Source organism: Salminus brasiliensis, chromosome 22, assembly GCF_030463535.1.
Source record: "Salminus brasiliensis chromosome 22, fSalBra1.hap2, whole genome shotgun sequence".
Lineage (NCBI taxonomy): Eukaryota > Metazoa > Chordata > Actinopteri > Characiformes > Bryconidae > Salminus > Salminus brasiliensis.
In genome coordinates, this window is record NC_132899.1 from 168,890 (window position 1) to 183,641 (window position 14,752).

The following is a 14,752-nucleotide window of genomic DNA, read 5'->3' on the forward strand; positions in this document are numbered from 1 at the left end:
ACCCGGAAGAGAGCGACAAGGAGTACTTAACAAAAAAAAAATTAAAACCAAGCTACTGGAATAGTTACAGTTTCAGATGTGATGGAAAACACATTCGAATATTAATAAAAAATAATTATAATAATAATTAGGACAAAAATGGCGTCTTTTATACGCTTTATTCGCTCCGTTTGGTCATCGTACGTTGATAGGCTTCTTAATATTGGATATATCGGTATTTACGAAGTTTAATTTACATTCGATCTGTCAGGAGGGTCATATGTACAAGTGGGGATACTTGGGAATGTAGATGGAACACGACTTGACCAGATGTGAAGTGTAACTGTGGTATAAAAATGATGAAATATAAATAAATCAAGCAGAATGAGACTGGAACTCAGCGAGAAGGTAGTGAAGTGTAAATAGTTAAAAGGGACCCGGAAGAGAGCGACAAGGAGTACTTAACAAAACACAACGTAAAACCAAGCTACTGGAATAGGTACAGTTTCAGATGTGACGGAAAACACATTCGAATATTAATAAAAAATAATTATAATAATAATTAGGACAAAAATGGCGTCTTTTATACGCTTTTTTCGCTCCGTTTGGTCATCGTACTTTGATAGGCTTCTTAATAATGGATTTGTCGTTATTTAGTAAGTTTAAATTACATTCGATCTGTCAGGGAGGTCGTATTTACAAGTAGGAATACTTGAGAATGTAGATGTAACACGACTTGACCAGATATGAAGTGTAACTGTGGTATAAAAATGAAAAAAATATACATACATCAAGCAGAATGAGGCGGGATTTCAGCAAGAAGGTATTTAAGTGTAAATAGTTGAAAGGGACCTGGAAGAGAAAGACAAGGAGTAATAAACAAAACACAATTTAAAACCAAGCTACTGGAATAGTTACAGTTTCAGATGTGATGGAAAACACATTCGAATATTAATAAAAAATAATTATAATAATAATTAGGACAGAAATGGCGTCTTTTATACGCTTTTTTCGCTCCGTTTGGTCATCGTACGTTGATAGGCTTCTTAATATTATATATATCGGTATTTACGAAGTTTAATTTACATTCGATCTGTCAGGAGGGTCATATGTACAAGTGGGGATACTTGGGAATGTAGATGGAACACGACTTGACCAGATGTGAAGTGTAACTGTGGTATAAAAATGATAAAATATAAATAAATCAAGCAGAATGAGACTGGAACTCAGCGAGAAGGTAGTGATGTGTAAATAGTTAAAAGAGACCCGGAAGAGAGCGACAAGGAGTACTTAACAAAACACAATTTAAAACCAAGCTACTGGAATAGTTACAGTTTCAGATGTGACGGAAAACACATTCGAATATTAATAAAAAATAATTACAATAAAAATAGGGGCAAGAATTGCGTCTTTTATACGCTTTTTTCGCTCCGTTTGGTCATCGTACTTTGATAGGCTTCTTAATAATAGATATTTCGGTATTAGGAAGTTTAATTTACATTCGATCTGTCAGGAAGGTCATATTTACAAGTGGGGACACTCGGTAATGTAGATGGAACACGACTTGACCAGATGTGAAGTGTAACTGTGGTATAAAATGATAAAATGTAAGAAATCAAGCAGAATGAGGCGGGAACTCAGCGAGAAGGTAGTGAAGTGTAAATAGTTAAAAGGGACCTGGAGCAGAAAGACAAGGAGGAATTTACAAAATACAACCTAAAACCAAGCTACTGGTATAGTTCCAGTTTCAGATATGGTGGAAAACACATTCGAATATTAATATAAAAATAATTACAATAAAAATTGGGGCAAGAATTGCGTCTTTTATACGCTTTTGTCGCTCCGTTTGGTCATCGTACTTTCATAGGCTTCTTAATAATAGATATTTCGGTATTTAGGAAGTTTAATTTACATTCGATCTGTCAGGAAGGTCATATTTACAAATAGGGACACTCGGGAATGTAGATGGAACACAACTTGACCAGATGTGAAGTGTAACTGTGGTATAAAAATGATAAAATATAATAAATCAAGCAGAATGAGCCGGGAACTCAGCGAGAAGGTAGTGAAGTGTAAATAGCTAAAAGGGACCCGGAAGAGAGTGACAAGGAGTACTCAACAAAACACAATTTAAAACCAAGCTACTGGAATAGTTACAGTTTCAGATGTGACGGAAAACACATTCGAATATTAATAAAAAATAATTATAATAATAATTAGGACAAAAATGGCGTCTTTTATACGCTTTTTTCGCTCCGTTTGTTCATCGTACTTTGATAGGCTTCTTAGTACTGAATATTTCGGTATTTAGGAAGATTAATTTACATTCGATCTGTCAGGAGGGTCATATGTACAAGTGGAGATACTTGGGAATGTAGATGGAACACGACTTGACCAGATGTGAAGTGTAACTTTGGTATAAAAATGATAAAATATAATTAATCAAGCAGAATGAGCCGGGAACTCAGCGAGAAGGTAATGAAGTGTAAATAGTTGAAAGGGACCTGGAGCAGAAAGACAAGGAGGAATTTACAAAATACAACGTAAAACCAAGCTACTGGTATAGTTTCAGTTTCAGATGTGGTGGAAAACACATTCGAATATTAATATAAAAATAATTACAATAAAAATTGGGGCAAGAATTGCGTCTTTTATACGCTTTTGTCGCTCCGTTTGGTCATCGTACTTTGATAGGCTTCTTAATAATAGATATTTCGGTATTTAGGAAGTTTAATTTACATTCGATCTGTCAGGAAGGTCATATTTACAAGTGGGGACACTCGGGAATGTAGATGGAACACGACTTGACCAGATGTGAAGTGTAACTGTGGTATAAAAATGATAAAATGTAAGAAATCAAGCAGAATGAGGCGGGAACTCAGCGAGAAGGTAGTGAAGTGTAAATAGTTAAAAGGGACCCGGAAGAGAGCGACAAGGAGTACTTAACAAAACACAATTTAAAACCAAGCTACTGGAATAGTTATAGTTTCAGATGTGACGGAAAACACATTCGAATATTAATAAAAAATAATTATAATAATAATTAGGACAAAAATGGCGTCTTTTATACGCTTTTTTCGCTCCGTTTGGTCATCGTACGTTGATAGGCTTCTTAATATTGGATATATCGGTATTTACGAAGTTTAATTTACATTCGATCTGTCAGGAGGGTCATATGTACAAGTGGGGATACTTGGGAATGTAGATGGAACACGACTTGACCAGATGTGAAGTGTAACTGTGGTATAAAAATGATGAAATATAAATAAATCAAGCAGAATGAGACTGGAACTCAGCGAGAAGGTAGTGAAGTGTAAATAGTTAAAAGGGACCCGGAAGAGAGCGACAAGGAGTACTTAACAAAACACAACGTAAAACCAAGCTACTGGAATAGTTACAGTTTCAGACGTGGTGGAAAACACATTCGAATAATAATATAAAATAATTAGATTAATAATTGGGGCAGAAATGGCGTCTTTTATACGCTTTTTTCGCTCCGTTTGGTCATCGTACGTTGATAGGCACCTTAATAATGGATTTGTCGTTATTTAGTAAGTTTAAATTACATTCGATCTGTCAAGGAGGTCGTATTTACAAGTAGGAATACTTGGGATTGTAGATGTAACACGACTTGACCAGATGTGAAGTGTAACTGTGGTATAAAAATGAAAAAAATATACATACATCAAGCAGAATGAGGCGGGATTTCAGCAAGAAGGTATTGAAGTGTAAATAGTTGAAAGGGACCTGGAAGAGAAAGAGAAGGAGTAATAAACAAAACACAACTTAAAACCAAGCTACTGGAATAGTTACAGTTTCAGATGTGATGGAAAACACATTCGAATATTAATAAAAAATAATTATAATAATAATTAGGACAAAAATGGCGTCTTTTATAGCTTTTTTCGCTCCGTTTGGTCGTCGTTCTTTGATAGGCTTCTTAGTAATGGATATTTCGGTATTTAGGAAGATTAATTTACATTCGATCTGTCAGGAAGGTCATATTTACAAGTGGGGACACTCGGGAATGTAGATGGAACACGACTTGACCAGATGTGAAGTGTAACTGTGGTATAAAAATGATAAAATGTAAGAAATCAAGCAGAATGAGCCGGGAACTCAGCGAGAAGGTAATGAAGTGTAAATAGTTGAAAGGGACCTGGAGCAGAAAGACAAGGAGGAATTTACAAAATACAACCTAAAACCAAGCTACTGGTATAGTTCCAGTTTCAGATGTGGTGGAAAACACATTCGAATATTAATCTAAAAATAATTACAATAAAAATTGGGGCAAGAATTGCGTCTTTTATATGCTTTTGTCGCTCCGTTTGGTCATCGTATTTTGATAGGCTTCTTAATAATAGATATTTCGGTATTAGGAAGTTTAATTTACATTCGATCTGTCAGGAAGGTCATATTTACAAGTGGGGACACTCGGGAATGTAGATGGAACACGACTTGACCAGATGTGAAGTGTAACTGTGGTATAAAAATGATAAAATGTAAGAAATCAAGCAGAATGAGGCGGGAACTCAGCGAGAAGGTAGTGAAGTGTAAATAGTTAAAAGGGACCCGGAAGAGAGCGACAAGGAGTACTTAACAAAACACAATTTAAAACCAAGCTACTGGAATAGTTATAGTTTCAGATGTGACGGAAAACACATTGGAATATTAATAAAAAATAATTATAATAATAATTAGGACAAAAATGGCGTCTTTTATACGCTTTTTTCGCTCCGTTTGGTCATCGTACGTTGATAGGCTTCTTAATATTGGATATATCGGTATTTACGAAGTTTAATTTACATTCGATCTGTCAGGAGGGTCATATGTACAAGTGGGGATACTTGGGAATGTAGATGGAACACGACTTGACCAGATGTGAAGTGTAACTGTGGTATAAAAATGATGAAATATAAATAAATCAAGCAGAATGAGACTGGAACTCAGCGAGAAGGTAGTGAAGTGTAAATAGTTAAAAGGGACCCGGAAGAGAGCGACAAGGAGTACTTAACAAAACACAACGTAAAACCAAGCTACTGGAATAGTTACAGTTTCAGACGTGGTGGAAAACACATTCGAATAATAATATAAAATAATTAGATTAATAATTGGGGCAGAAATGGCGTCTTTTATACGCTTTTTTCGCTCCGTTTGGTCATCGTACGTTGATAGGCACCTTAATAATGGATTTGTCGTTATTTAGTAAGTTTAAATTACATTCGATCTGTCAAGGAGGTCGTATTTACAAGTAGGAATACTTGGGATTGTAGATGTAACACGACTTGACCAGATGTGAAGTGTAACTGTGGTATAAAAATGAAAAAAATATACATACATCAAGCAGAATGAGGCGGGATTTCAGCAAGAAGGTATTGAAGTGTAAATAGTTGAAAGGGACCTGGAAGAGAAAGAGAAGGAGTAATAAACAAAACACAACTTAAAACCAAGCTACTGGAATAGTTACAGTTTCAGATGTGATGGAAAACACATTCGAATATTAATAAAAAATAATTATAATAATAATTAGGACAAAAATGGCGTCTTTTATAGCTTTTTTCGCTCCGTTTGGTCGTCGTTCTTTGATAGGCTTCTTAGTAATGGATATTTCGGTATTTAGGAAGATTAATTTACATTCGATCTGTCAGGAAGGTCATATTTACAAGTGGGGACACTCGGGAATGTAGATGGAACACGACTTGACCAGATGTGAAGTGTAACTGTGGTATAAAAATGATAAAATGTAAGAAATCAAGCAGAATGAGCCGGGAACTCAGCGAGAAGGTAATGAAGTGTAAATAGTTGAAAGGGACCTGGAGCAGAAAGACAAGGAGGAATTTACAAAATACAACCTAAAACCAAGCTACTGGTATAGTTCCAGTTTCAGATGTGGTGGAAAACACATTCGAATATTAATCTAAAAATAATTACAATAAAAATTGGGGCAAGAATTGCGTCTTTTATATGCTTTTGTCGCTCCGTTTGGTCATCGTATTTTGATAGGCTTCTTAATAATAGATATTTCGGTATTAGGAAGTTTAATTTACATTCGATCTGTCAGGAAGGTCATATTTACAAGTAGGGACACTCGGGAATGTAGATGGAACACGACTTGACCAGATGTGAAGTGTAACTGTGGTATAAAAATGATAAAATGTAAGAAATCAAGCAGAATGAGGCGGGAACTCAGCGAGAAGGTAGTGAAGTGTAAATAGTTAAAAGGGACCCGGAAGAGAGCGACAAGGAGTACTTAACAAAACACAATTTAAAACCAAGCTACTGGAATAGTTACAGTTTCAGATGTGACGGAAAACACATTCGAATATTAATAAAAAATAATTATAATAATAATTAGGACAAAAATGGCGTCTTTTATACGCTTTTTTCGCTCCGTTTGGTCATCGTACGTTGATAGGCTTCTTAATATTGGATATATCGGTATTTACGAAGTTTAATTTACATTCGATCTGTCAGGAGGGTCATATGTACAAGTGGGGATACTTGGGAATGTAGATGGAACACGACTTTACCAGATGTGAAGTGTAACTGTGGTATAAAAATGATGAAATATAAATAAATCAAGCAGAATGAGACTGGAACTCAGCGAGAAGGTAGTGAAGTGTAAATAGTTAAAAGGGACCCGGAAGAGAGCGACAAGGAGTACTTAACAAAACACAACGTAAAACCAAGCTACTGGAATAGGTACAGTTTCAGACGTGGTGGAAAACACATTCGAATAATAATATAAAATAATTAGATTAATAATTGGGACAAAAATGGCGTCTTTTATACGCTTTTTTCGCTCCGTTTGGTCATCGTACTTTGAAAGGCTTCTTAACAATGGATATTTAGGTATTTAGGAAGATTAATTTACATTCGATCCGTCAGGAAGGTCATATTTACAAGTGGGGACACTCGGGAATGTAGATGGAACACGACTTGACCAGATGTGAAGTGTAACTGTGGTATAAAATGATAAAATGTAAGAAATCAAGCAGAATGAGGCGCGAACTCAGCGAGAAGGTAGTGAAGTGTAAATAGTTAAAAGGGACCTGGAAGAGAGCGACAAGGACTACTTAACAAAACACAACCTAAAACCAAGCTACTGGCATAGTTACTGTTTCAGATGTGGTGTAAAACACATTCGAATATTAATATAAAAATAATTTGAATAATAATTGGGACAAAAATGTCGTCTTTTAGACGCTTTTTTCGCTCCGTTTGGTCATCGTACTTTGATAGGCTTCTTAATAATGGATTTGTCGTTATTTAGTAAGTTTAAATTACATTCGATCTGTCAGGGAGGTTGTATTTACAAGTAGGAATACTTTGGATTGTAGATGTAACACGACTTGACCAGATGTGAAGTGTAACTGTGGTATAAAAATGAAAAAAATATACATACATCAAGCAGAATGAGGCGGGATTTAAGCAAGAAGGTATTGAAGTGTAAATAGTTGAAAGGGACCTGGAAAAGAAAGAGAAGGAGTAATAAACAAAACACAATTTAAAACCAAGCTACTGGAATAGTTACAGTTTCAGATGTGATGGAAAACACATTCGAATATTAATAAAAAATAATTATAATAATAATTAGGACAAAAATGGCGTCTTTTATACGCTTTTTTCGCTCCGTTTGGTCATCGTACGTTGATAGGCTTCTTAATATTGGATATATCGGTATTTACGAAGTTTAATTTACATTCGATCTGTCAGGAAGGTCATATTTACAAGTGGGGACACTCGGGAATGTAGATGGAACACGACTTGACCAGATGTGAAGTGTAACTGTGGTATAAAAATGATAAAAAATAAATAAATCAAGCAGAATGAGACTGGAACTCAGCGAGAAGGTAGTGAAGTGTAAATAGTTAAAAGGTACCTGGAAGAGAGCGACAAGGACTACTTAACAAAACACAACCTAAAACCAAGCTACTGGCATAGTTACAGTTTCAGATGTGGTGTAAAACACATTCGAATATTAATATAAAAATAATTAGAATAATAATTGTGACAAAAATGTCGTCTTTTAGACGCTTTTTTCGCTCCGTTTGGTCATCGTACTTTGATAGGCTTCTTAATAATGGATTTGTCGTTATTTAGTAAGTTTAAATTACATTCGATCTGTCAGGGAGGTCGTATTTACAAGTAGGAATACTTGAGATTGTAGATGTAACAGGACTTGACCAGATATGAAGTGTAACTGTGGTATAAAAATGAAAAAAATATACATACATCAAGCAGAATGAGGCGGGATTTCAGCAAGAAGGTATTTAAGTGTAAATAGTTGAAAGGGACCTGGAAGAGAAAGAGAAGGAGTAATGAACAAAAAACAATTTAAAACCAAGCTACTGGAATAGTTACAGTTTCAGATGTGATGGAAAACACATTCGAATATTAATAAAAAATAATTAAAATAATAATTAGGACAAAAATGGCGTCTTTAATACGCTTTTTTCGCTCCGTTTGGTCATCGTACGTTGATAGGCTTTTTAATAATGGATATTTCGGTATTTACGAAATTTAATTTACATTCGATCTGTCAGGAGGGTCATATGTACAAGTGGAGATATTTGGGAATGTAGATGGAAAACGACTTGACCAGATGTGAAATATAACTTTGGTATAAAAATGATAAAATATAATAAATCAAGCAGAATGAGCCGGGAACTCAGCGAGAAGGTAATGAAGTGTAAATAGTTGAAAGGGACCTGGAGCAGAAAGACAAGGAGGAATTTACAAAATACAACCTAAAACCAAGCTACTGGTATAGTTCCAGTTTCAGATGTGGTGGAAAACACATTCGAATATTAATATAAAAATAATTACAATAAAAATTGGGGCAAGAATTGCGTCTTTTATACGCTTTTGTCGCTCCGTTTGGTCATCGTACTTTGATAGGCTTCTTAATAATAGATATTTCGGTATTTAGGAAGTTTAATTTACATTCGATCTGTCAGGAAGGTCATATTTACAAGTAGGGACACTCGGGAATGTAGATGGAACACGACTTGACCAGATGTGAAGTGTAACTGTAGTATAAAAATGATAAAATATAATAAATCAAGCAGAATGAGCCGGGAACTCAGCGAGAAGGTAGTGAAGTGTAAATAGTTAAAAGGGACCCGGTAGAGAGCGACAAGGAGTACTTAACAAAACACAATTTAAAACCAAGCTACTGGAATAGTTACAGTTTCAGATGTGATGGAAAACACATTCGAATATTAATAAAAAATAATTATAATAATAATTAGGACAAAAATGGCGTCTTTTATACGCTTTTTTCGCTCCGTTTGGTCATCGTACGTTGATAGGCTTCTTAATATTGGATATATCGGTATTTACGAAGTTAAATTTACATTCGATCTGTCAGGAGGGTCATATGTACAAGTGGGGATACTTGGGAATGTAGATGGAACACGACTTGACCAGATGTGAAGTGTAACTGTGGTATAAAAATGATGAAATATAAATAAATCAAGCAGAATGAGACTGGAACTCAGCGAGAAGGTTTTGAAGTGTAAATAGTTGAAAGGGACCTGGAGCAGAAAGACAAGGAGGAATTTACAAAATACAACCTAAAACCAAGCTACTGGTATAGTTCCAGTTTCAGATGTGGTGGAAAACACATTCGAATATTAATATAAAAATAATTACAATAAAAATTGGGGCAAGAATTGCGTCTTTTATACGCTTTTGTCGCTCCGTTTGGTCATCGTACTTTGATAGGCTTCTTAATAATGGATTTGTCGTTATTTAGTAAGTTTAAATTACATTCGATCTGTCAGGGAGGTCGTATTTACAAGTAGGAATACTTGAGAATGTAGATGTAACACGACTTGACCAGATATGAAGTGTAACTGTGGTATAAAAATGATAAAATATAATAAATCAAGCAGAATGAGCCGGGAACTCAGCGAGAAGGTAGTGAAGTGTAAATAGTTAAAAGGGACCCGGAAGAGAGCGACAAGGAGTACTTAACAAAACACAATTTAAAACCAAGCTACTGGAATATTTACAGTTTCAGATGTGATGGAAAACACATTCGAATATTAATAAAAAATAATTATAATAATAATTAGGACAGAAATGGCGTCTTTTATACGCTTTTTTCGCTCAGTTTGGTCATTGTACGTTGATAGGCTTCTTAATATTGGATATATCGGTATTTACGAAGTTTAATTTACATTCGATCTGTCAGGAGGGTCATATGTACAAGTGGGGATACTTGGGAATGTAGATGGAACACGACTTGACCAGATGTGAAGTGTAACTGTGGTATAAAAATGATAAAATATAAATAAATCAAGCAGAATGAGACTGGAACTCAGCGAGAAGGTAGTGAAGTGTAAATAGTTAAAAGAGACCCGGAAGAGAGCGACAAGGAGTACTTAACAAAACACAACGTAAAACCAAGCTACTGGAATAGTTACAGTTTCAGACGTGGTGGAAAACACATTCGAATAATAATATAAAATAATTAGATTAATAATTGGGACAAAAATGGCGTCTTTTAGACGCTTTTTTCGCTCCGTTTGGTCATCGTACTTTGATAGGCTTCTTAATAATGGATTTGTCGTTATTTAGTAAGTTTAAATTACATTCGATCTTTCAGGGAGGTTGTATTTACAAGTAGGAATACTTGGGATTGTAGATGTAACACGACTTGACCAGATGTGAAGTGTAACTGTGGTATAAAAATGAAAAAAATATACATACATCAAGCAGAATGAGGCGGGATTTCAGCAAGAAGGTATTGAAGTGTAAATAGTTGAAAGGGACCTGGAAAAGAAAGAGAAGGAGTAATAAACAAAACACAATTTAAAACCAAGCTACTGGAATAGTTATAGTTTCAGATGTGATGGAAAACACATTCGAATATTAATAAAAAATAATTATAATAATAAATAGGACAAAAATTTCGTCTTTTATACGCTTTTTTCGCTCCGTTTGGTCATCGTACTTTGAAAGGCTTCTTAACAATGGATATTTAGGTATTTAGGAAGATTAATTTACATTCGATCCGTCAGGAAGGTCATATTTACAAGTGGGGACACTCGGGAATGTAGATGGAACACGACTTGACCAGATGTGAAGTGTAACTGTGGTATAAAATGATAAAATGTAAGAAATCAAGCAGAATGAGGCGCGAACTCAGCGAGAAGGTAGTGAAGTGTAAATAGTTAAAAGGGACCTGTAAGAGAGCGACAAGGACTACTTAACAAAACACAACCTAAAACCAAGCTACTGGCATAGTTACTGTTTCAGATGTGGTGTAAAACACATTCGAATATTAATATAAAAATAATTTGAATAATAATTGGGACAAAAATGTCGTCTTTTAGACGCTTTTTTCGCTCCGTTTGGTCATCGTACTTTGATAGGCTTCTTAATAATGGATTTGTCGTTATTTAGTAAGTTTAAATTACATTCGATCTGTCAGGGAGGTTGTATTTACAAGTAGGAATACTTTGGATTGTAGATGTAACACGACTTGACCAGATGTGAAGTGTAACTGTGGTATAAAAATGAAAAAAATATACATACATCAAGCAGAATGAGGCGGGATTTAAGCAAGAAGGTATTGAAGTGTAAATAGTTGAAAGGGACCTGGAAAAGAAAGAGAAAGAGTAATAAACAAAACACAATTTAAAACCAAGCTACTGGAATAGTTACAGTTTCAGATGTGATGGAAAACACATTCGAATATTAATAAAAAATAATTATAATAATAATTAGGACAAAAATGGCGTCTTTTATACGCTTTTTTCGCTCCGTTTGGTCATCGTACGTTGATAGGCTTCTTAATATTGGATATATTGGTATTTACGAAGTTTAATTTACATTCGATCTGTCAGGAAGGTCATATTTACAAGTGGGGACACTCGGGAATGTAGATGGAACACGACTTGACCAGATGTGAAGTGTAACTGTGGTATAAAAATGATAAAATATAAATAAATCAAGCAGAATGAGACTGGAACTCAGCGAGAAGGTAGTGAAGTGTAAATAGTTAAAAGGGACCTGGAAGAGAGCGACAAGGACTACTTAACAAAACACAACCTAAAACCAAGCTACTGGCATAGTTACAGTTTCAGATGTGGTGTAAAACACATTCGAATATTAATATAAAAATAATTAGAATAATAATTGGGACAAAAATGTACTCTTTTAGACGCTTTTTTCGCTCCGTTTGGTCATCGTACTTTGATAGGCTTCTTAATAATGGATTTGTCGTTATTTAGTAAGTTTAAATTACATTCGATCTGTCAGGGAGGTCGTATTTACAAGTAGGAATACTTGAGATTGTAGATGTAACAGGACTTGACCAGATATGAAGTGTAACTGTGGTATAAAAATGAAAAAAATATACATACATCAAGCAGAATGAGGCGGGATTTCAGCAAGAAGGTATTTAAGTGTAAATAGTTGAAAGGGACCTGGAAGAGAAAGAGAAGGAGTAATGAACAAAAAACAATTTAAAACCAAGCTACTGGAATAGTTACAGTTTCAGATGTGATGGAAAACACATTCGAATATTAATAAAAAATAATTAAAATAATAATTAGGACAAAAATGGCGTCTTTAATACGCTTTTTTCGCTCCGTTTGGTCGTCGTACGTTGATAGGCTTTTTAATAATGGATATTTCGGTATTTACGAAGTTTAATTTACATTCGATCTGTCAGGAGGGTCATATGTACAAGTGGAGATATTTGGGAATGTAGATGGAACACGACTTGACCAGATGTGAAATATAACTTTGGTATAAAAATGATAAAATATAATAAATCAAGCAGAATGAGCCGGGAACTCAGCGAGAAGGTAATGAAGTGTAAATAGTTGAAAGGGACCTGGAGCAGAAAGACAAGGAGGAATTTACAAAATACAACCTAAAACCAAGCTACTGGTATAGTTCCAGTTTCAGATGTGGTGGAAAACACATTCGAATATTAATATAAAAATAATTACAATAAAAATTGGGGCAAGAATTGCGTCTTTTATACGCTTTTGTCGCTCCGTTTGGTCATCGTACTTTGATAGGCTTCTTAATAATAGATATTTCGGTATTTAGGAAGTTTAATTTACATTCGATCTGTCAGGAAGGTCATATTTACAAGTAGGGACACTCGGGAATGTAGATGGAACACGACTTGACCAGATGTGAAGTGTAACTGTAGTATAAAAATGATAAAATATAATAAATCAAGCAGAATGAGCCGGGAACTCAGCGAGAAGGTAGTGAAGTGTAAATAGTTAAAAGGGACCCGGTAGAGAGCGACAAGGAGTACTTAACAAAACACAATTTAAAACCAAGCTACTGGAATAGTTACAGTTTCAGATGTGATGGAAAACACATTCGAATATTAATAAAAAATAATTATAATAATAATTAGGACAAAAATGGCGTCTTTTATACGCTTTTTTCGCTCCGTTTGGTCATCGTACGTTGATAGGCTTCTTAATATTGGATATATCGGTATTTACGAAGTTTAATTTACATTCGATCTGTCAGGAGGGTCATATGTACAAGTGGGGATACTTGGGAATGTAGATGGAACACGACTTGACCAGATGTGAAGTGTAACTGTGGTATAAAAATGATGAAATATAAATAAATCAAGCAGAATGAGACTGGAACTCAGCGAGAAGGTTTTGAAGTGTAAATAGTTGAAAGGGACCTGGAGCAGAAAGACAAGGAGGAATTTACAAAATACAACCTAAATCCAAGCTACTGGTATAGTTCCAGTTTCAGATGTGGTGGAAAACACATTCGAATATTAATATAAAAATAATTACAATAAAAATTGGGGCAAGAATTGCGTCTTTTATACGCTTTTGTCGCTCCGTTTGGCCATCGTCCGTTGATAGGCTTCTTAATATTGGACATATCGGTATTTACGAAGTTTAATTTACATTCGATCTGTCAGGAGGGTCATATGTACAAGTGGGGATACTTGGGAATGTAGATGGAACACGACTTGACCAGATGTGAAGTGTAACTGTGGTATAAAAATGATGAAATATAAATAAATCAAGCAGAATGAGACTGGAACTCAGCAAGAAGGTAGTGAAGTGTAAATAGTTAAAAGGGACCCGGAAGAGAGCGACAAGGAGTACTTAACAAAACACAACGTAAAACCAAGCTACTGGAATAGTTACAGTTTCAGACGTGGTGGAAAACACATTCGAATAATAATGTAAAATAATTAGATTAATAATTGGGGCAGAAATGGCGTCTTTTATACGCTTTTTTCGCTCCGTTTGGTCATCGTACGTTGATAGGCTCCTTAATAATGGATTTGTCGTTATTTAGTAAGTTTAAATTACATTCGATCTGTCAAGGAGGTCGTATTTACAAGTAGGAATACTTGGGATTGTAGATGGAACACGACTTGACCAGATGTGAAGTGTAACTGTGGTATAAAAATGAAAAAAATATATATACATCAAGCAGAATGAGGCAGGATTTCAGCAAGAAGGTATTGAAGTGTAATAGTTGAAAGGGACCTGGAAGAGAAAGACAAGGAGTAATAAACAAAACACAATTTAAAACCAAGCTACTGGAATAGTTACAGTTTCAGATGTGATGGAAAACACATTCGAATATTAATAAAAAATAATTAAAATAATAATTAGGACAAAAATGGCGTCTGTTATACGCTTTTTTCGCTCCGTTTGGTCATCGTACGTTGATAGGCTTCTTAATAATGGATATTTCGGTATTTACGAAGTTTAATTTACATTCGATCTGTCAGGAAGGTCATATTTAC

At 34.9% G+C, this 14,752-nt stretch overlaps 1 long non-coding RNA gene across 1 annotated transcript in view; it reads right to left on the reverse strand.

Moving 5' to 3' along the window:
- LOC140543535 (uncharacterized) overlaps positions 1 to 14,467 on the reverse strand; it is a 28,825-nt gene extending 14,358 nt beyond the window's left edge. The window contains exon 1 of the long non-coding RNA XR_011978185.1: positions 14,428 to 14,467. This is a non-coding gene — a long non-coding RNA (uncharacterized lncRNA). The remainder of the gene's footprint in view (positions 1 to 14,427) is intronic.
- Positions 14,468 to 14,752: the final 285 nt, after the last annotated feature.